Source organism: Thalassophryne amazonica, chromosome 12, assembly GCF_902500255.1.
Source record: "Thalassophryne amazonica chromosome 12, fThaAma1.1, whole genome shotgun sequence".
Lineage (NCBI taxonomy): Eukaryota > Metazoa > Chordata > Actinopteri > Batrachoidiformes > Batrachoididae > Thalassophryne > Thalassophryne amazonica.
In genome coordinates, this window is record NC_047114.1 from 71,735,986 (window position 1) to 71,758,013 (window position 22,028).

General features: G+C 39.6%; 1 protein-coding gene across 1 annotated transcript in view; it reads left to right on the forward strand.

Annotated features, from left to right (window-relative positions):
• The window catches only part of st6galnac5a (ST6 (alpha-N-acetyl-neuraminyl-2,3-beta-galactosyl-1,3)-N-acetylgalactosaminide alpha-2,6-sialyltransferase 5a), a 139,989-nt gene that overhangs the window by 101,547 nt on the left and 16,414 nt on the right, over nucleotides 1-22,028 (forward strand). The gene's annotated exons all lie outside the window — the stretch shown is intronic.

Below are 22,028 nucleotides of genomic sequence, written 5' to 3' on the forward strand. Positions count from 1 at the left end.
TGGTTTCTTAGCATATTTTATTGGTGTTAGCAGGGTTTCTTGTCTTTTTTAATGTATTAATTTAGGGTTAATACAGAGCAGGTAGCTCAGTGGGATAAGCGTTAGCACCTTATTTCCGCATACCATTTGTAAAATGTTTTTAATGTACATGATACGCCCTCTAGTGTTCAATGTGAAGAAATGCTTTTTTATACAGAGATTACAGCAGCCATGAGAGGATAATTTTGTCTGATTTTTTTTGATGGGCACATGAAACATGATACAGACGTAAACAAGAACCAACAGCCTGGTGATATAGCTACAAAAAGTAACTCGTGTTCACAATGTGTTAAAGTAACTTCGATGTCGGCCGCCGCACGTCCTTGCGTGTCATCGCTCACTCTAGCATGCAGCGGGTCCTCCGGAGTCGCCACGAGCTACTCAACGCCAGCCAGGACACTGTGTTCATCTTCTGGGGTCCGAGCAGCTACATGAGGCGGGACGGGAAGGGCCTGGTGTACAAGAACCTGAGGCTGATGAACCAAGTGCTGCCTAAGCTGAAGGTGTATATCATTTCCTGGCAGAAGATGCTGCAGTTTGATGAGCTCTTCAAGAAGGAGACGGGCAAAGACAGGTGAGGAGACGGCTGCAGGGACAGAAGTGAAGCAGAAGCACAGTTCGATAATGAGGAAGGAATCATTCTGAATGTGAATTAGATGACTAACGGGTGGTTATTTATTGACTTTACGTGCTGTCAGATATTGTCGTCGGGTGAGTGGGTGATTCAGTCGTGTGGTTCATTAAGATCTAATAATAACACCTATATGAAATATGACACTGACATGGTTTACTTGTGATGTAGAAGCAGCTTTACATGTTATGGTACCGTTTGATGACATGTATTGACATGGGTTTTTTTTTTTAATACAAGGAGCAAGAAAAACATGCAGAAAAGCAAAATAGATTTTCAATTTGAGCAGCTGCACCACCAACTTTGGGTGTGGTGTTTTATGATTTGTTTGTTGGCAGGTTTTATTCTTTAGGTGTGGTGATAGCTGTTCAGCAGCCCAGCTGTTGGGTAGTGCACTGTCCTTGGTGCTGAAAGCGTTACCTTGAGCCTTCAAAGTACAAATGCAAAATGAAGAACTCTGACATTTGATATTCCCTCTGTTAGAATGTTTTTAAGTTAAAAGTTTTTATTCTTGTTGAGTAATGTGTCTGAGCAATGTTAGCGTAATTAATTGTTGTACTCTTTGAAGTATTGCTGGGGGGGTGAAACACTAAGAACTTTTTACTTTTTTTGGAACTTACCATTTTTTGTTTGTTAAATCTCTTGGAATCAGATCAAGTTTGAAAACATGAGTCTGTGTTGCATGATGTCACGTCTTCCATACCATGGAAACACCTTGTTTTCTGGATGGCAAACCACCCAGGCAGACAGCCCATACCCACCTCTCAAAAGTAACAATCCATAGTCAGGTGAAATGCGGGCATCCCCTTGGCCTTCTCCAGCTGCTGGAGACCTCAATACTGAGTGATACTTCTCATTGACATCTCCCAGAGTAACTATTCATTTGACAAAGTCATTCCAGCAATACCCAAAGATCCTCCGAAGAGACCTGTTACCAAATACATCCTGCCATCACAGTTAGGTCAGTAGTTAGCATCCAAGTGTCACAGTCATTCAGTCAGACAGGTAGCACCAGGACCCAAAAAACTTGGACCTTCATTCTCCTGCAAAAATATCAGCATCTTCAAACACCCGTATGCAGCAACTTCATGACTTCATAAGGATTTTTCAAGCGTCTCTAATATCAAAGACAGAGGTTTCAGAACCATGAATGTCACTGCCAAGATATACAGCAGTGTTCAGAATAATAGTAGTGCTATGTGACTAAAAAGATTAATCCAGGTTTGGGTATATTTCAGAATGGCAAAGGCTCACCCATTGATCAGCTCCAGGATGATCAAAGACAGTCTGGAGTTACCTGTAATGCTGTGACAGTTAGAAGATGCCTGTGTGAAGCTAATTTATTTGCAAGAATCCCCCGCAAAGTCCTCTGTTAAATAAAAGACATGTGCAGAAGAGGTTACAATTTGCCAAAGAACACATCAACTGGCCTAAAGAGAAATGGAGGAATATTTTGTGGACTGATGAGAGTAAAATTGTTCTTTTTGGGTCCAAGGGCCGCAGACAGTTTGTGAGAGACCCCCAAACTCTGAATTCAAGCCACAGTTCACAGTGAAGACAGTGAAGCATGGTGGTGCAAGCATCATGATATGGGCATGTTTCTCCTACTATGGTGTTGGGCCTATATATCGCATACCAGGTATCATGGATCAGTTTGGATATGTCAAAATACTTGAAGAGGTCATGTTGCCTTATGCTGAAGAGGACATGCCCTTGAAATGGGTGTTTCAACAAGACAATGACCCCAAGCACACTAGTAAAGAGCAAAATCCTGGTTCCAAACCAAAAAAATTAATGCCTCGCAGATGTGAAGAAATCATGAAAAACTGTGGTTATACAACTAAATACTAGTTTAGTGATTCACAGGATTGCTAAAAAAGCAGTTTGAACATAATAGTTTTGAGTTTGTAGCGTCAACAGCAGATGCTACTATTATTGTGAACACCCCCTTTTCTACTTTTTTTTACTAATAGCCCAATTTCATAGCCTTAAGAGTGTGCATATCATGAATGCTTGGTCTTGTTGGATTTGTGAGAATCTACTGAATCTACTGGTACCTTGTTTCCCATGTAACAATAAGAAATATACTCAAAACCTGGATTAATCTTTTAGTCACATAGCACTACTATTATTCTGAACACTACTGTAAGTGAATATTTGCACAAGTTCAACACTTTCACTGCGTACAGACACAGTCCTAATGGCAAAGTCCAGGAAGTCCTTGAAAACTTGGATCGTAGTCTTGATTACTTATTCAGCTTTTCAAGTGTTAAAGTCAGGTTATCTATTAAATCTGCAAAGATTAGCATCATCCACGAAGTTGAGGTCTGTAAATCAGCAATGCTGTTCTTTCAGTCACTTAAGGAATTTTTCATAAACGTTTATTCCCTCCAATAAGAAGGATGATGATGATGAGGATGATAGTAGTATTCATAGTATTAATAATAGTGTTTTAAATTCAGTAAGTTTCCAGCATCACTTTATGTTGATTTTAAACTTTTTTTAAGCCTGGAAATATACTAAAGGCAGAGAGTTATTCGTATTATCTTATTTCATTTGCTAAAGGTCAAAACATGCTAGAGATTTCTTATATGTAAAGAAATAAATAAGGTGCTTGTGAGAAGCAGCTGAGAATTGACTGAAAGAAAAAAAAAACCCCAACCAACAAACAAACATGCGATTACATTGAAAATCAAAGGTGAAAATCAAATGTCTCCTTCACTTTCATTTAATGCAGAACTGAGTAAACCAATCAATCAATCAATCAATTTTTTTATATAGCGCCAAATCACAACAAACAGTTGCCCCAAGGCGCTTTATATTGTAAGGCAAGGCCATACAATAATTATGTAAAACCCCAACGGTCAAAACGACCCCCTGTGAGCAAGCACTTGGCTACAGTGGGAAGGAAAAACTCCCTTTTAACAGGAAGAAACCTCCAGCAGAACCAGGCTCAGGGAGGGGCAGTCTTCTGCTGGGACTGGTTGGGGCTGAGGGAGAGAACCAGGAAAAAGACATGCTGTGGAGGGGAGCAGAGATCGATCACTAATGATTAAATGCAGAGTGGTGCATACAGAGCAAAAAGAGAAAGAAACAGTGCATCATGGGAACCCCCCAGCAGTCTACGTCTATAGCAGCATAACTAAGGGATGGTTCAGGGTCACCTTATCCAGCCCTAACTATAAGCTTTAGCAAAAAGGAAAGTTTTAAGCCTAATCTTAAAAGTAGAGAGGGTGTCTGTCTCCCTGATCTGAATTGGGAGCTGGTTCCACAGGAGAGGAGCCTGAAAGCTGAAGGCTCTGCCTCCCATTCTACTCTTACAAACCCTAGGAACTACAAGTAAGCCTGCAGTCTGAGAGCGAAGCGCTCTATTGGGGTGATATGGTACTACGAGGTCCCTAAGATAAGATGGGACCTGATTATTCAAAACCTTATAAGTAAGAAGAAGAATTTTAAATTCTATTCTAGAATTAACAGGAAGCCAATGAAGAGAGGCCAATATGGGTGAGATATGCTCTCTCCTTCTAGTCCACGTCAGTACTCTAGCTGCAGCATTTTGAATTAACTGAAGGCTTTTTAGGGAACTTTTAGGACAACCTGATAATAATGAATTACAATAGTCCAACCTAGAGGAAATAAATGCATGAATTAGTTTTTCAGCATCACTCTGAGACAAGACCTTTCTGATTTTAGAGATATTGCGTAAATGCAAAAAAGCAGTCCTACATATTTGTTTAATATGCGCTTTGAATGACATATCCTGATCAAAATTGACTCCAAGATTTCTCACAGTATTACTAGAGGTCAGGGTAATGCCATCCAGAGTAAGGATCTGGTTAGACACCATGTTTCTAAGATTTGTGGGGCCAAGTACAATAACTTCAGTTTTATCTGAGTTTAAAAGCAGGAAATTAGAGGTCATCCATGTCTTTATGTCTGTAAGACAATCCTGCAGTTTAGCTAATTGGTGTGTGTCCTCTGGCTTCATGGATAGATAAAGCTGGGTATCATCTGCGTAACAATGAAAATTTAAGCAATACCGTCTAATAATACTGCCTAAGGGAAGCATGTATAAAGTGAATAAAATTGGTCCTAGCACAGAACCTTGTGGAACTCCATAATTAACTTTAGTCTGTGAAGAAGATTCCCCATTTACATGAACAAATTGTAATCTATTAGACAAATATGATTCAAACCACCGCAGCGCAGTGCCTTTAATACCTATGGCATGCTCTAATCTCTGTAATAAAATTTTATGGTCAACAGTATCAAAAGCAGCACTGAGGTCTAACAGAACAAGCACAGAGATGAGTCCACTGTCCGAGGCCATAAGAAGATCATTTGTAACCTTCACTAATGCTGTTTCTGTACTATGATGAATTCTAAAACCTGACTGAAACTCTTCAAATAGACCATTCCTCTGCAGATGATCAGTTAGCTGTTTTACAACTACCCTTTCAAGAATTTTTGAGAGAAAAGGAAGGTTGGAGATTGGCCTATAATTAGCTAAGATAGCTGGGTCAAGTGATGGCTTTTTAAGTAATGGTTTAATTACTGCCACCTTAAAAGTCTGTGGTACATAGCCAACTAACAAAGATAGATTGATATATTAAGATCGAAGCATTAAATAATGGTAGGGCTTCCTTGAGCAGCCTGGTAGGAATGGGGTCTAATAAACATGTTGATGGTTTGGATGAAGTAACTAATGAAAATAACTCAGACAGAACAATCGGAGAGAAAGAGTCTAACCAAATACCGGCATCACTGAAAGCAGCCAAAGATAACGATACGGCTTTGGGATGGTTATGAGTAATTTTTTCTCTAATAGTTAAAATTTTGTTAGCAAAGAAAGTCATGAAGTCATTACTAGTTAAAGTTAATGGAATACTCAGCTCAATAGAGCTCTGACTCTTTGTCAGCCTGGCTACAGTGCTGAAAAGAAACCTGGGGTTGTTCTTATTTTCTTCAATTAGTGATGAGTAGAAAGATGTCCTAGCTTTACGGAGGGCTTTTTTATAGAGCAACAGACTCTTTTTCCAGGCTAAGTGAAGATCTTCTAAATTAGTGAGACGCCATTTCCTCTCCAACTTACGGGTTATCTGCTTTAAGCTACGAGTTTGTGAGTTATACCACGGAGTCAGGCACTTCTGATTTAAAGCTCTCTTTTTTAGAGGAGCTACAGCATCCAAAGTTGTCTTCAATGAGGATGTAAAACTATTGACGAGATACTCTATCTCACTTACAGAGTTTAGGTAGCTACTCTGCACTGTGTTGGTATATGGCATTAGAGAACATAAAGAAGGAATCATATCCTTAAACCTAGTTACAGCGCTTTCTGAAAGACGTCTAGTGTAATGAAACTTATTCCCCACTGCTGGTAGTCCATCAGAGTAAATATAAATGTTATCAAGAAATGATCAGACAGAAGGGAGTTTTCAGGGAATACTGTTAAGTCTTCTATTTCCATACCATAAGTCAGAACAAGATCTAAGATATGATTAAAGTGGTGGGTGGACTCATTTACTTTTTGAGCAAAGCCAATAGAGTCTAATAATAGATTAAATGCAGTGTGAGGCTGTCATTCTCAGCATCTGTGTGGATGTTAAAATCGCCCACTATAATTATCTTATCTGAGCTAAGCACTAAGTCAGACAAAAGGTCTGAAAATTCACAGAGAAACTCACAGTAACGACCAGGTGGACGATAGATAATAACAAATAAAACTGGTTTTTGGGACTTCCAATTTGGATGGACAAGACTAAGAGTCAAGCTTTCAAATGAATTAAAGCTCTGTCTGGGTTTTTGATTAATTAATAAGCTGGAATGGAAGATTGCTGCTAATCCTCCGCCCCGGCCCGTGCTACGAGCATTCTTCTGACAGTTAGTGTGACTCGGGGGTGTTGACTCATTTAAACTAACATATTCATCCTGCTGTAACCAGGTTTCTGTAAGGCAGAATAAATCAATATGTTGATCAATTATTATATCATTTACCAACAGGGACTTAGAAGAGAGAGACCTAATGTTTAATAGACCACATTTAACTGTTTTAGTCTGTGGTGCAGTTGAAGGTGCTATATTATTTTTTCTTTTTGAATTTTTATGCTTAAATAGATTTTTGCTGGTTATTGGTAGTCTGGAGCAGGCACCGTCTCTACAGGGATGGGGTAATGAGGGGATGGCAGGGGGAGAGAAGCTGCAGAGAGGTGTGTAAGACTACAACCAAGGTCAAAGTTTGTGTTTCTGCAGAACTTTCACTCACGTTGAACACTTAAAGGCCTCCAATGTGACAGAGCTTAATGCTTACTGAAAATGGATACTTTCCTTCCTTTCTTCCTTGCTGCCTTCCTTCCTTCCTTCGCTCCCGAATGTGTGTTGAGATTAGCTACACATACATGATAAAGAAATTGCTGAGTAGAGCATTGGTGAATGGCTCATCCATCCATCAAAATCCTCGACCATGATTACCAGTGTTTACTGTGAGCGAGCGGTTTGTGTACTTTTCTTATTTCTTGGGCTGTGTCAGTTGTAACAAGGTGCTCTGTCTGTCTGTGAAGTTTGTTTGAGGAATTTCTGCTGGACTGTATTGTATGTGGAGAGTGTACACGTAAGACTGGCCATCAGCCTAAAAGGACTACACCTGCTCACAGTGGTGGCACATGCGGGGTTAATGTTTTATTCCTTTGTGTCAATCCAGCCGTGTCTGTACAAAATAACTCCAAGAGTTTTAATCTGATTTGCACCAAAGTTGGTGGAACAATTATGGGTCATCCAAGGACAAAGTAATTTGATGTTGAGAAAAAATTGCTTTAAAGTGAAAGTCACAGGCCAAGGTCTTTGCAGAGATCTTTTCACAGAGAATGGAGATCAAATAGGAACCAACGCAAGCCAACATTCACCAGCAGCCAGCACTCCTGTTACCTAAGGGCTTTGAAGCAATATCTTGTCAAGATTAGGCGTTGACTGTTTGATGACTATTCGATGACTAATTGTACTAGTCATCTCATGATTTTCATTTGTTGTCTCAACCCTGGCTTCTGGTGTAGACTTTCAACTTACAATAACTTTTATTTTTACAAGGGTGACCTGGCCATGTAAGGCAGTAGCACGTTATAATGGACAGGTTAACATCAACATGAGAACATTGGTACGAAATAAAATACAGTCCTCTTGGTCATAGTAACATAGTAATGAATATAAAGTCTCAAACAGATTAGAAATTAGAAACACGGGTACTTCACAAAAGAACCCCATTCTTGAGCTCGTAAAATAGACCGCAAGGTGTTCAAAGAAGTCAGTCCAGACAGTTTCAGTTTGGACTGGAGAATGTTCCAATCAGAGGGAGTTTGAAAAAAAGGCTTTCTTTCCCGCTTCAGTGTGAACACAAAAGCATAACATATCATTTGAGCGCAGAGCATAACAGCTTTCAGATCTCTAAAGTAAACTGGATCAATAGGTCAGAACCAGTCCAGTAAGAGTTTTGTAAGCCAGAGTTATGTAATGCCAGTGGGCACCGATAACCAAAAATTAACTTCGATAACAGATAATCAGATAACTGAAAAGTTATCTTCGATAAAGATAAAACAATAAACCACCCAAAAATGTATCGGAAGTTACAGATAACCGATAACAGATAAATTCCAATATTATCTCTGGCACATTTACAATACTAGAAAACAAATTTAATAGCTTCTAATAATATTAAAAATAACAACAGACCCTAACAATAAAACCACACTTATTTCTTTCAACAGTCTGCCCCTGCTGGAAGCTCTTGTTTACTACAGTGCTCTGAGCACAGAGGCACCCCGAAACCCAAACAATGAGACCACACTTTTTTCTTTCGACATTCGGCCCCTGTTGGAAGCTCTTGTTTATTACAGCCCTCCCAACACAGACGCACCCTGAGAGCAGCCATAAAGCCAGCTCTCTATCAATGACAAAGCTCCGGTCATGCGGAGGTCTTGAAAAATAAAGTCATATTGAGTTATGGTGTTGATTTATAAATAACATTAATACCGATAGAATAACTCCATTAATGTCAATTCTGTCATTTGTACAAAGTTAAATATAACATATATCTTTTAATGTTGAATAATGCACTAATTCTGACGTTTTGTAACAAAGAGACAGATCGCAAAGGATTCTGGGTAAACATGCCTCTGCTAAACACTGATTGGTTCAGTCATTTATTATGTAAACCAACATGTTAATGTAACATCTGTCGTGTGTTGTGTTTAAATGTGCTTTTGTAAAATATTCCATTTTTTTATTTGTAAAAACAGGCATTTTTAAGGAGCCCTGGAAGTGTCATCGCAAAATTTTTTGCATGTGGAGAGAATGTGCGCATGTTTGCGCACATTCTCTCCACATTCTCTCTTTACAACATTCATTTGATGTGTAAAACGTGCTTTACAGTGTGCGAGATGATTTTCATGCAGGAATTTTTTGGACCAAGTTTCAGGTTAATCGTGCATCCTGCATCGTGTAGTGTTCATGGAGTATCAAGCTGCGGTCAACATCTGATGACCACCTCCTGATCGCCGATCATATGGTCGAATGAGAATCAAACCTGTTTGATATATTATTGTGGTCGGCCGTCGTGAGGTTATCCTGCTGCTGAAAGCTACAAGCAGCATCTAACTGTTCACACTGTGCCTGTGCAAACACTGCAGAGCTGACTTGTAATATTCTTCTTCTTTTTATTATTATTTTATATTATTTTTGCAGTTGTTTTGTTTTTAAACTTCATTTGTAAAAAAAAAAAAAAAAAAGCCATTTGCAAAGCAAAAAAGTTGATTTGACAATCATCTGACATAACCGGGGGTCAAAATAAATAGAACACTGCCATCTACTGGTTCCCAGACACTGCCATGAACACTACTGGCCAGTAAATGCTAGATGGCAGTAGAGGCTTTCAAAACAAATTCTAGATAATCCCTGTCTGCTCACATTAAAATGCGTGGAATTAACAAACAATTAAAAAATCAACGTCTATAAACGCAGATAATATATTCAAGAGAGTTTTAGGCACTAGAGTTTAATGCTGTTGTCCGTGGAGCCTGAACAGAGTGTCTGAAATGCATTTGTCCTGTCGTGACGTACTGAGATTACATCATCCTACCCAAAATGCACTGCGGGGCAGAGCATGTGCTCACAAAACCTTAAAAATCAATCAATCAATCAATTTTTTTTATATAGCGCCAAATCACAACAAACAGTTGCCCCAAGGCGCTTTATATTGTAAGGCAAGGCCATACAATAATGATGTAAAACCCCAACGGTCAAGACGACCCCCTGTGAGCAAGCACTTGGCTACAGTGGGAAGGAAAAACTCCCTTTTAACAGGAAGAAACCTCCAGAAAATTAGCACATTACTTTAAAACTAAAACATATATCTGATATTTTTACTTTATGAAACTTCCGACATGACAGTAATTTTAAATAACTTGTCCAAAATTAGTTTGGTTAAAATTTGAACCATAAGTTAAAAATGTATGCCTCTGGATGACTTAGGTCATATTGCGAGCATATCGGTATGGTGTTAAAGGAAATGTTTTTTTTTCCTTTTTCCTTTTGGGGCTGTTTTTCCTTTGTTTGCAGAGGATTGAAATGCTTTTTATACAAGCAGTTCTCTTCTGTTTGCAAAGGTTATAACTATGCGTCTGTTACAAAACTTTTAACAGGGGGGTGCTGAACTAATTTTAAAAATGCTTGTCGCTGTTCAGCTTTATTTTGTTTACCAGTTTAAAAGTTATCAGATAAAAATTAATCGGAAGATAATTGGTCCGATAATGGTTTTTAAAGTTATCTAAAAAGATGATCCAAAAATTGAGTGATTGTGCAACAAGGAGACTAGTGAGGGAAGCCACCAAGACACCCATGGTTGAAGGAGTTATAGGCTTCTGTAGATGTGATTGGAGGGCGTAGTGCCTGTCTGTTGCCCCAATTACAACTTCATGATATAGTGGAGGATTTCATAAAACAGAACATAACAGATCTAAACTTGAGTCTCAAGAAAATCCTTCCGTGAGCCAGTCCACTATGACACTTCATTCCTACTAACTAAACCTGTGAGTCTCCACTCATATTTCAGAATAAAATGTTGTGCTTTGAGCTCTGAAACTTTATTGAATTGCAATCGGTGCATCCATCCGCTCTTGTCACATTAAAGTCGTGACTGTTCTCATGTTGCACAACAAGCCAACACCTGCCAGACACCCAGGGTCGTGTTTTAATTAAAAGAAGATGAGAAGCAAGCTGCAGCTGCGATTGCATCACGTCACTTTGACGTTGATGTTTGTCGCATGGATGAACTCTAATAAAAAAGTGTGACAAAAAGCACTCATCACTATTCATCACCCTCAGACCCTCAGCCACTGACTGACTTCAGGATGTTTGGAAAATATAATGCCACTGTATGAAAGTTGGATTTTGGAGAAATTATGATATATATATATAGTGTGTGTATTCACAGAACTGCCAAATCAGGGTTGCAGCATCATATTTTAGTGCCCTATATTACATTTTAAACAATATAGCAGCCAAAAATACGTTTTCTATGTAAAGTTTTAGTGGCTTAATGATGTCCCGTGTAGAGACTGAAGTAACACTCCCTCTCAACATTTATAAAGAGACAGCAGGACTCATGGTCATAGCTGTTCAATTTTTTTCAAGCTGGTGGATGGAAGCTACTTTCAAGAATAAGCCAGGGGTTAAAAATGCAGAGAACATTGTCAGATATCAGATTCTTTCCACATAGAGCTGTTGGACCTGTTAAAATGCTCCAGTTGCCTTTCCTTCAGCTTAGTGCAGATGATGAGGGTTGGGGAAGAGAGGCTGAGGAGGGAAGCTTTGTTTACATTTTGAAATGTAGTGATAGCCATGCTTTTGCAACATTTAGTGACAGAACATCATTCATAGCACTTTTACGCAAGAGGAAATGTGACACGTGAAGTCTGCTGTTTTTCATGTGATTCGTGTGCACGAGTATTTGAAACATATTTGGCTGCTTACAGTGGTAATGTGTGATATTCTACGGAAAATCGCATTCCAGTCAGGTGTCCTTCATGAAGCTGGCTGTTAGTAGCTCTACAATATGTTCTCTCCCAGTCAACGTTTTATTCCAAATTTAATTTAATTCCATGATTGTGTCCTGGGTGGACCACATAAGAAATAAAGATTTAAAAAATAATAATCATTTAAAAAAAATCATGATTTACAACAAAGACATTTGTTGTGTTAATATTTACTGTGAATATTTAGAAGTAGTGGCCATTAACAGTGTTAGCACTACATGTGGTCAGAGGTCAAACAGTTCACAGGGAAATGATCAAATAATTTGTGCACAGAATTGCTCCAGACGCAGCTCATTACTCAAATCTGGGATTTCCTAGCTGTTAATTGGCTGACTTAATTGACCTTTCACCCAACTTCTGTATATTTGACCGGAAATACACAATCTTTGTGGAACCCTTTTTCTGGCAATAAGTAAACAAGTAGTTACAGAGCAACAGTAAGGAAGAGACTAGCGACAATAGTGTTTAAACAAATGGCGCAAGCAACAAGCAAGCGTTCTTGTAGCGTACTGGACTGTTCTTTTAATGCTCAAAAGCAGCCATACCTGCCATTTCCCTGTTGAGTGTGAAGTTTGTCGGAAATTAATTCAAGCTGTCCGGCGGGTTGAAGGATAGCATCTAGCCCTCACAAACACCTGCCCATTACTATATTTGATGTTATAAATGCAAACACATGCACATAAACACAGGCATTCGGCTAACATTGTTGTTGCATACAACACGTTCACTTGGACAACTATAGACAGAACAAATTTTTATCATAATGCTACATAAAAATAGACGATAATAATTTACAAAGGTAATCTATAGCCCCTGTGTCTTTGGTATATACGAGGTCTGTGAGAAAAGTAACGGTCCTTTTTTTTTTTTTTTTAAACTATATGGATTTCATTCATATGTTTTTACGTCAGCCAAGCTTGAACCCTCGTGCGCATGCGTGAGTTTTTCCACGCCTGTCGGTGACGTCATTCACCTGTGAGCACGCCTTGTGGAAGGAGTGGTCCCGCCCCCTCGTCGGATTTTCATTGTCTGGAAATGGCGGAATGATTTGGAATTTTTTTTCCATCAGAATTTTTTCAGAAGCTGTTAGAAACTGGCACCTGGAAACCATTCGAAAAATTTATCTGGCTTTCGGTGAAAAGGTGCCAGTCTCTAACAGCTTCTGAAAAAATTCTGATGGAAAGAAACTCCAAATCATTCCGCCATTTCCAGACAATGAAAATCCGACGAGGGGGCGGATACATACATTATGTCTAAGTGGATGCGCTAATGATTTGACATTCTAGTTAACAGGTCAGTAACAGTTAGCCAGTGCTCGCTCTCTACTTACCTTCATACTTTGAATCCCTCGTGGAAAAATTTGTACCCTGTTCATTTTTTTTCTTTTTGGTGACACAGTTTTCCTCCACCAATCTTGCAACATCTGCGAAAGAAAATTCTGGTAAATCCATCAACGAAGTTGTGTACATTCTCTCCATTTTCTAATGCTGGGTATGTTTTTCTGTTGTGTTGACACTTGACAGGAACCCCGTTACCACAACGATTGCGTATTTCCAGTTTATTGAGAGAAAGGTCTATTACCGGTGGGTGGAGCAGGAAGCTTTGGAAAGGAGCAGGGTTGATGGGCCCTGGATTAGTGTTGGATAATGTGTTTTTATCAAAGCACAGGTGGTGACACATTTTAAAGATGTACAACCCCTGGCAAAAATTATGGAATCACCGGCCTCGGAGGATGTTCATTCAGTTGTTTAATTTTGTAGAAAAAAAAAGCAGATCATAGACATGACAAAACTAAAGTCATTTCAAATGGCAACTTTCTGGCTTTAAGAAACACTATAAGAAATCAGGAAAAATAATTGTGGCAGTCAGTAACGGTTACTTTTTTAGACCAAGCAGATGGAAAAATATGGAATCACTCAATTCTGAGGAAAAAATTATGGAATCATAAAAACAAAAGAACGCTCCAACACATCACTAGTATTTTGTTGCACCACCTCTGGCTTTTATAACAGCTTGCAGTCTCTGAGGCATGGACTTAATGAGTGACAAACAGTACTCTTCATCAATCTGGCTCCAACTTTCTCTGATTGCTGTTGCCAGATCAGCTTTGCAGGTTGGAGCCTTGTCATGGACCATTTTCTTCAACTTCCACCAAAGAATTTCAGTTGGATTAAGATCCAGAATATTTGCAGGCCATGACATTGACCCTATGTGTCTTTTTGCAAGGAATGTTTTCACAGTTTTTGCTCTATGGCAAGATGCATTATCATCTTGAAAAATGATTTCATCATCCCCAAACATCCTTTCAATTGATGGGATAGAAAAGTGTCCAAAATATCAATGTAAACTTGTGCATTTATTGATGATGTAATGACAGCCATCTCCCCAGTGCCTTTACCTGACATGCAGCCCCATATCATCAATGACTGTGGAAATTTACATGTTCTCTTCAGGCAGTCATCTTTATAAATCTCATTGGAACGGCACCAAACAAAAGTTCCAGCATCATCACCTTGCCCAAGGAAGATTCGAGATTCATCACTGAATATGACTTTCATCCAGTCATCCACAGTCCACAATTGCTTTTCCTTAGCCCATTGTAACCTTGTTTTTTTTCTGTTTAGGTGTTAATGATGGCTTTCGTTTAGCTTTTCTGTATGTAAATCCCATTTCCTTTAGGCGGTTTCTTACAGTTCGGTCACAGACGTTGACTCCAGTTTCCTCCCATTCGTTCTTCATTTGTTTTGTTGTGCATTTTCGATTTTTGAGACATATTACTTTAAGTTTTCTGTCTTGACGCTTTGATGTCTTCCTTGGTCTACCAGTATGTTTGCCTTTAACAACCTTCCCATGTTGTTTGTATTGGTCCAGAGTTTAGACACAGCTGACTGTGAACAACCAACATCTTTTGCAACATTGCGTGATGATTTACCCTCTTTTAAGAGTTTGATAATCCTCTCCTTTGTTTCAATTGACATCTCTCGTGTTGGAGCCATGATTCATGTCAGTCCACTTGGTCCAACAGCTCTCCAAGGTGTGATCACTCCTTTTTAGATGCAGACTAATGAGCAGATCTGATTTGATGCCGGTGTTAGTTTTGGGGATGAAAATTTACAGGGTGATTCCATAATTTATTCCTCAGAATTGAGTGAGTCCATAATTTTTTCCCTCTGCTTGGTCTAAAAAAAGTAACCGTTACTGACTGCCACAATTATTTTTCCTGATTTCCTATAGTGTTTCTTAAAGCCAGAAAGTTGCCATTTGAAATTACTTTAGTTTTATGTCATGTCTGTGATCTGCTTTTTTTTCTACAAAATTAAACAACTGAATGAACATCCTCCGAGGCCGGTGATTCCATGATTGCCAGGGGTTGTATTATTAGTGGTCAGGAAGTAGCTTTTAAGCCACATTCAAGGTCCAGACCCCTTATAAAACCGAATTCCCCCCCCATTCGTGCAATACCCACCATCTTAGTTTGCAAAGAGGAAGAAAATTACATTAAAATACTCTATGGTACCATATGGTTATTAAAGTTGGGGCTTTTTTTCCCATTGGTTATTACTTTTATTTTGTTGTAGTCTTTGTTCAGTTCAGTTTCATGGTCCTTTGATGCCTATTGTGAATCCTTCTGTGCATTGTGGACTCGCCTTTCGAGGCTTTCTGATGATTGCATTCTTTAAATGGAGCAGGATTTTTTGCTGCATTCATTTATGCTGCAACAGCAAACCTCAAGTTGGGAACTTACAAGTTCCAAAAAGCAGATGTTCAACTTGATGAAACAATACGGATGCCCGTCAGCCACATATTCACACTTTGTAGTCATTACAAGGAACACATTAATAAGTCATCGCAGCTGTTTGCTGCAGGTGAACACGATGGCAAATGTCTGAGATGAGTTCATTACCCTGGAGAAGCAGTGATAGCGCTGTAATGATTTTGCTGGCGTGCGTATGTGTGACTGTGGACAAGATAACTGAAAAACAGCTAGACAGATTTTCATCAAATTTGGTGGGAATCTTTCTTGGATAGATATCTAGAGATGATTAGATTTTACAGTGGTTTGGCCAAAGGTCATAGGTCAACATCAAGGAAAACATGGTCCACAAAACACCTTTAGCTGCTTTTCCATTCAGTTGAATAGGAAACTGTGTCCAAACCTTTGACTAGTACTGTATAGCTCAACAACCAAGAAGCCTAGCTGGATGATCTGAAGCATATATTAATTAGCAAACTATTTGTTATTGATTGGTATGAATTACTTCATAATGAAATCATACATAATCAAAAGCACTACTGCAGACATGTATATTAACATGTACATTTATACTGTGGGGTGTAGAGTGTGCAGGGTGTGCATCAGCCTTTTCATGCCTTTCATTTCTGTTCGGAGGCTCGACTGACAATTTGAAGCATTGCCAACATTCTTTGCAAAAACTGTTACGCTATAACAAAAACATATCACATACAAAAGTAAAGAACTTGTTCTAAATAATTAAATGGCATTTAAAATGAATACTGCTGTCTGAACCATCATGATGGAGTATGCCATGATTGTAGTTGTTATGACATCAGTCGGGATAAATTGGAGAACTCAATTTCTGTCCAAGTTTCCGATTAACAAATCCAAGCCAACCATGTGTTAAAACTGTTTTTGACCTCGTCATTTCCGACTTCACGACGCGCTGTGAATCCTAAATATTTCTTCCAAAATGGCCTCCCAGGAACATGTTTTGTGTGCCACAATCCCCAAGGAATGGAAACATACAACGCACAAAATGCTCAGCAGACATTTTATTTCAGGGTTGTTGGGATTTTTATCTGACATGCATCCGCCCCTACACTGCTCTGCTGGTGATGAGGATGACAGAGGAAACGACTGAACCCTATATCAAACAACCAGGTAAACCCTCCTCTCCAAACGTCACCCTCATCATCTGGAGCCACGCACGGCACTGTGATGCCTTCCCGGTTGGCCTTGTCAAGGCTTTTCTTATCAGGCCCAGGCTTTGTTTCTGTGCCGAGGAAGCTCCACCGCAGCAGATGTTATTGTGCATGCGTAGGAACAGTCGAAAAACAGGAACAAGCCTTCTGAAAGCAACTTGACACGGCGGCTGAGCGATTAGAGCATGTACTGTCAGCCTGGTCTTAAGGGAGCTCTGCTGGTGTCACGCCTTCCAGGTCGCCACCAGTTTAACAACTCTTTGAAATGTTACTTCTTGTAAAGTTTCTGTGAAACAGGAAATTGATGTTACTCTAAATGTATGAGAAGGTGTTTTGTTTTTGTTTTTTGTTTTTTTTAACAACATTAAAATGCGCCAAAAGGTAATACAATAGAACCTCGGTTTTAGAACTTGGTTTATAAATGTTGTTCTAAAAACTGAAACCAATTTTCCCATAAATGATGTTAAATGGATTAATCTGTTCCTGGCCCCAAAAAGAACACTTTTTTTTTTAACAGCATTTCATGCTTAAAAGGCAGACAAAATACAAAGAATATGCATAGCATCTTATCAATACTGTACAGTAATTATAATAAAATATCCAATTTAATTTCACCTTACCTGTACAGAAAAGACTTGATGGCGTCCATGGATGGTGAAGGGGACGGATGTTACTGTCCGTTGGGATGTTTCACGGCACAACAAACCAGATTATTCCAGGTGTTGCGCTGTTAGCACTTTTAGCAGCTGTCGGTAGCTTCACCCGTTAGCTCCACTTAATGTATGATTACTGGAAAAAATATGCTGCTCACAACTTTTAATGTCCACAACAAAATAAACCATTAGAACCAAAGCGCAGTCCCCAAAAATATGATTTAATAAACACCCGAACACAAGACAAAAATAACCCTTCTTCTTTCAAGTATGTTGGCAGATTGCAATCAAACACGGTGCATTACCACCACCTACTGAGGCGGAGGTGTTCGTGCACCAAGACTATGTTTGAAAAATGATGTTTCATTCAGAAAAACATTTTAAACATTTTTCGTTTTCATTTTTACAACCCCAATTCCAATGAACTTGGGACGTTGTGTAAAATGTATAAAAACAGAATACAATGATTTGCAAATCCTCTTCAAATTATATTCAATTGAATACACAAAGACAAGATATTTAATGTTCAAACTGATAAACTTTATTGTTTTTGTGCAAATATTTGCTCATTTTGAAATGGATGCCTGCAACAGGTTTCAAAAAAGCTAGGACAGTGGTATGTTTACCACTGTGTTACATCACCTTTCCTTCTCACAACACTCAATAAGCGTTTGGGAACTGAGGACACTAATTGTTGAAGGTTTGTAGGTGGAGTTCTTTCAGATTCTTGCCTGATGTACGACTTCAGTTGTTCAACAGTCCAGGATCTCCGTTGTCCTATTTTGCACTTCTTAATGCGCCACACATTTTCAATGGGCGACAGGTCTGGACTGCAGGCAGGCCAGTCTAGTACCCGCACTCTTTTACTACAAGCCACGCTGTTGTAACACGTGCAGAATGTGGCTTGGCATTGACTTGCTGGAATAAGCAGGTATGTCCCTGAAAAAGACATTGCTTGGATGGCAGCATGTGTTGCGCCAAAACCTGGATGTTCCTTTCAGCATTGATGGTGCCATCACAGATGCCAACACACCCCCATACCATCACAGATGCTGGCTTTTGAACTTTGCGCTGGTAACAATCTGGATGGTCTTTTTCCTCTTTAGTCCAGAGGACACGACATCCATGATTTCCAAAAACAATTTGAAATGTGGACTCATCAGACCACAGCACACCTTTCCACTTTGCGTCTGTCCATTTCAAATGAGCTTGGGCCCAGAGAAGGTGGCGGCGTGTCTGGATGTTGTTGATGTATGGCTTTCGCTTTGCATGGTAGAGTTTTAACTTGCGCTTGTCGATGTAGCGATGAGCTGTGTTAACTGACAATGGTTTTCTGAAGTGTTCCCGAGCCCACACGATAAGATCCTTTACACAACGATGTCAGTTTTTAATGCAGTGCCGCCTGAGGGATCGAAGGTCACGGGCATTCAATGTTGGTTTTCAGCCTTGCTGCTTATGTGTAGAAAGTTCTCCAGATTCTCTAAATTTTCTGATTATATTATGGACTGTAGATGATGGAATCCCTAAATTCCTTGCAATTGAACGTTGAGAAACATTGTTCTTAAACTATTGGACTATTTTTTCATGCAGTTCTTCACAAAGTGCTGATCCTCGCCCCATCTTTGCTTGTAAACGGCCGAGCCTTTGGGGGATGCTCCTTTTATACCCAATCATGACACAATTAGTGTCCTCAGTTCCCAAACGCTTAATGAGTGTTGTTAGAAGGAAAGGTGATGTAACACAGTGGTAAACATACCACTGTCCCAGCTTTTTTGAAACGTGTTACAGGCATCCATTTCAAAATGAGCAAATATTTGCACAAAAACAATAAAGTTTATCATTTTGAACATTAAATATCCTGTCTTTGTGGTGTATTCACTTGAATATAGGTTAAAGTGGATTTGCAAATCATTGTATTCTGTTTTTATTTACATTTTACACAACGTCCCAACTTCATTGGAATTGGGGTTGTATTTGCATCTCACATGCCTGCAAAGTTCTCACCATCTCATGTAGGTCCTTCAGACTTTCAGTAAATGCTTCTGGGCAGCACTAGCATGGCTAAAACACTCAGCTTTTGGGGACCATTAGCATGGCTAAAAAAAACTTCATGCGGTTTACACACCAGATAATCACTAACTGACCTCATGGGCTGTCAAGGTGTGTACTGCCTCCCACTTTAGCGTTCACAGATTCAGTGTCAACTCAACATTTAGCATTTCCTGTTTGTGTTGACTGTGCACTGCATTACCACATGATCTCCTCTTGTCACATGAGATCTCTTTCTCACTTTTTTTAAAATTTTCAATTCAGTTTCAATTTATTTTCATTTATATAGCACCAAATCACAACAGAGTTGCCTCAAAGCGCTTCACATAGATAAGGTCTAACCTTACCAACCCCCAGAGCAACAGTGGTAAGGAAAAACTCCCTCTGAGGAAGAAACCTCAAGCAGAGCAGACTCAAAGGGGTGACCCTCTGCTTGGGCCATGCTACAAACACAAATTACAGAACAATTCACAGAACAATTCACGGACGAATATACAAGAAATGCTATTGGCGCACAGAACAGGAGGATCACCAACACGAATACAACTCCCATCTCTGGATGGAGCTGTACCTTAAACAGAGAGAAAAAACAGAATCAGGCATCAGGAAGACAAAAAAATACTGTATAATTTGCCAGCATTAAACAACAAGAAAAACAGAAATACTAAGGTGATCGCCGGCCACTAGCCCTAAACTTCACTAAAAGACCCAGAATTTAGGTAAAATTGAGGCCGTGGCCCGCTCCAATTGCTAATAAATGAATTAAGAGTACAAAGTATAAAACAAAACTGTACCAGTATGCTAGCCATATGAAAGGGAAAATAAGTGTGTCTTAAGTCTGGACTTGAAAATCTCCACAGAATCTGACTGTTTTATTGACGCAGGGAGATCATTTCACAGACTTTTCTTTTGTTTTTTAAAACTGAGTCACACAAAAAGTTACACAAACATCTTACAGAGGATAACCATAGCAGCGCAAAACAACGTAATGAAAAACAGGTAAATATTCTCTGCTGTAGCTCCAGGAAGTGTTCAAAATTTGACATTCCCTGTTTCACTGTGGGCTCAAAATTTGGCACTTCCTGTTTCCTGGACTGTCAAGAACTGAATAAGAGCTGATCACTAAGCAGCGTGGGACGAAACGGACTCTGACCAATTAACTAATTAGTACGAAGCGCTGCAGGTGAAGACACAGCAGGCGGCCAGCAGAATGAACCAGGGTTAAAACAAGCTGCAAAGTGGCGTGACCGTGGAAAAAACACGAATGATAATTTGACATTACAACCTCGATGCTGATAAAGAAATAGACAGATGGTTATGACTGCACTAGAAAACTCATAGGGGAAATAAATACAGCTGAATAAACTGGGAGGCTGGTGGCAGGAAAAAAATACACAACTGTCTACGTTCAGGAAATGGAAGCTCAACTCGACAGGTTACTTCTGAGCCTGGCAAATCACGGCAGGAAAAAAACATGACATGTAACACACTGAGCCTGGAAAATCTCAAGAGGAAAAAACAGCGGGTTACAGACTGCGCCTGGAAGCGACAATGAAAAAACACAGACAAATACTTTCGTAGACATGGGAGCCCACAGCGGAAGAGTTACGACAGGAGCGCTGAGACTTGTCTGGAAAAACTCAGCAGGAAAAGTTAATGAGCTTGGGGGCTCATGTCAGGAAAACAGATAAGTGACATTAGTTCCAAACGCGGTGACGGGATGCCAGACATAGAACACTACAACTAAACATAAGGTCGGGTTACCGGCTAGGTGCGATGGCATGGCACAGCTGGGAACCTGTGGCAACCCGTTCCAACCCGGAGGAACACGGAAGTTCTTCAGGCGGACTGCAGCAGATGTCACCGGTTGGAAGCAGAAGATTCTGGCCCGAAACCCATGACAGGTTCAGGGTTAAATCTGGACCGGTGATGAGACGCGATGACCGTCAGCTGTGAGTACCCACTCAGTGAAAATGCAGATCAGCTGTGAGACGCCGCTCTATCAATTCCATGTGCTGTCTTGACAGATGGGGCGGGGCCCTGACGTAGCACACAGCAGATGCACCCAGCAGCTCCACCACAGCTTCACCTGAAAACACAGAGACAGACAGAAACCAGTAGACCAGGGGCAAACCACAACACAACTCAACCTTTATTTGTAAAGCACGTTTAAACGACAGCACTCGACCAAAGTGCTGCACATAATTAAAAAATGGGCACGAGTTACCCCCAGTCATAAATAAATGAATTAAAAATAACAATTACAATAGGCAATAAAACAGATAAAAGACAAAGTAAAATAAAGAGTAAAAAGTAGTAGGAAATAATTTAATATGATTTAATTTAATTTGATTTGATTTACATAGCAAAATTTAGCATTTTGCCACTGAATTCCCATGAGATCTCATTTATTATCAATCCAGGAAGTGTTCAGCATTTGACATTTCCTGTTTTAATGCGGACTCAAATTTGGCACTTCCGGTTTCAGCATCGTGCCGCTGTGTGCCGCGTCGCTTGTATTAATGTTTTTAACACTGGTCATCACGATTTTTCTTGCATGGAGTTTTTCAACACATTTAGGATCATTTTGGGGGCGCTGAATCTGATCTGGTGTTAGTTTTTGCCATTATGATAGTG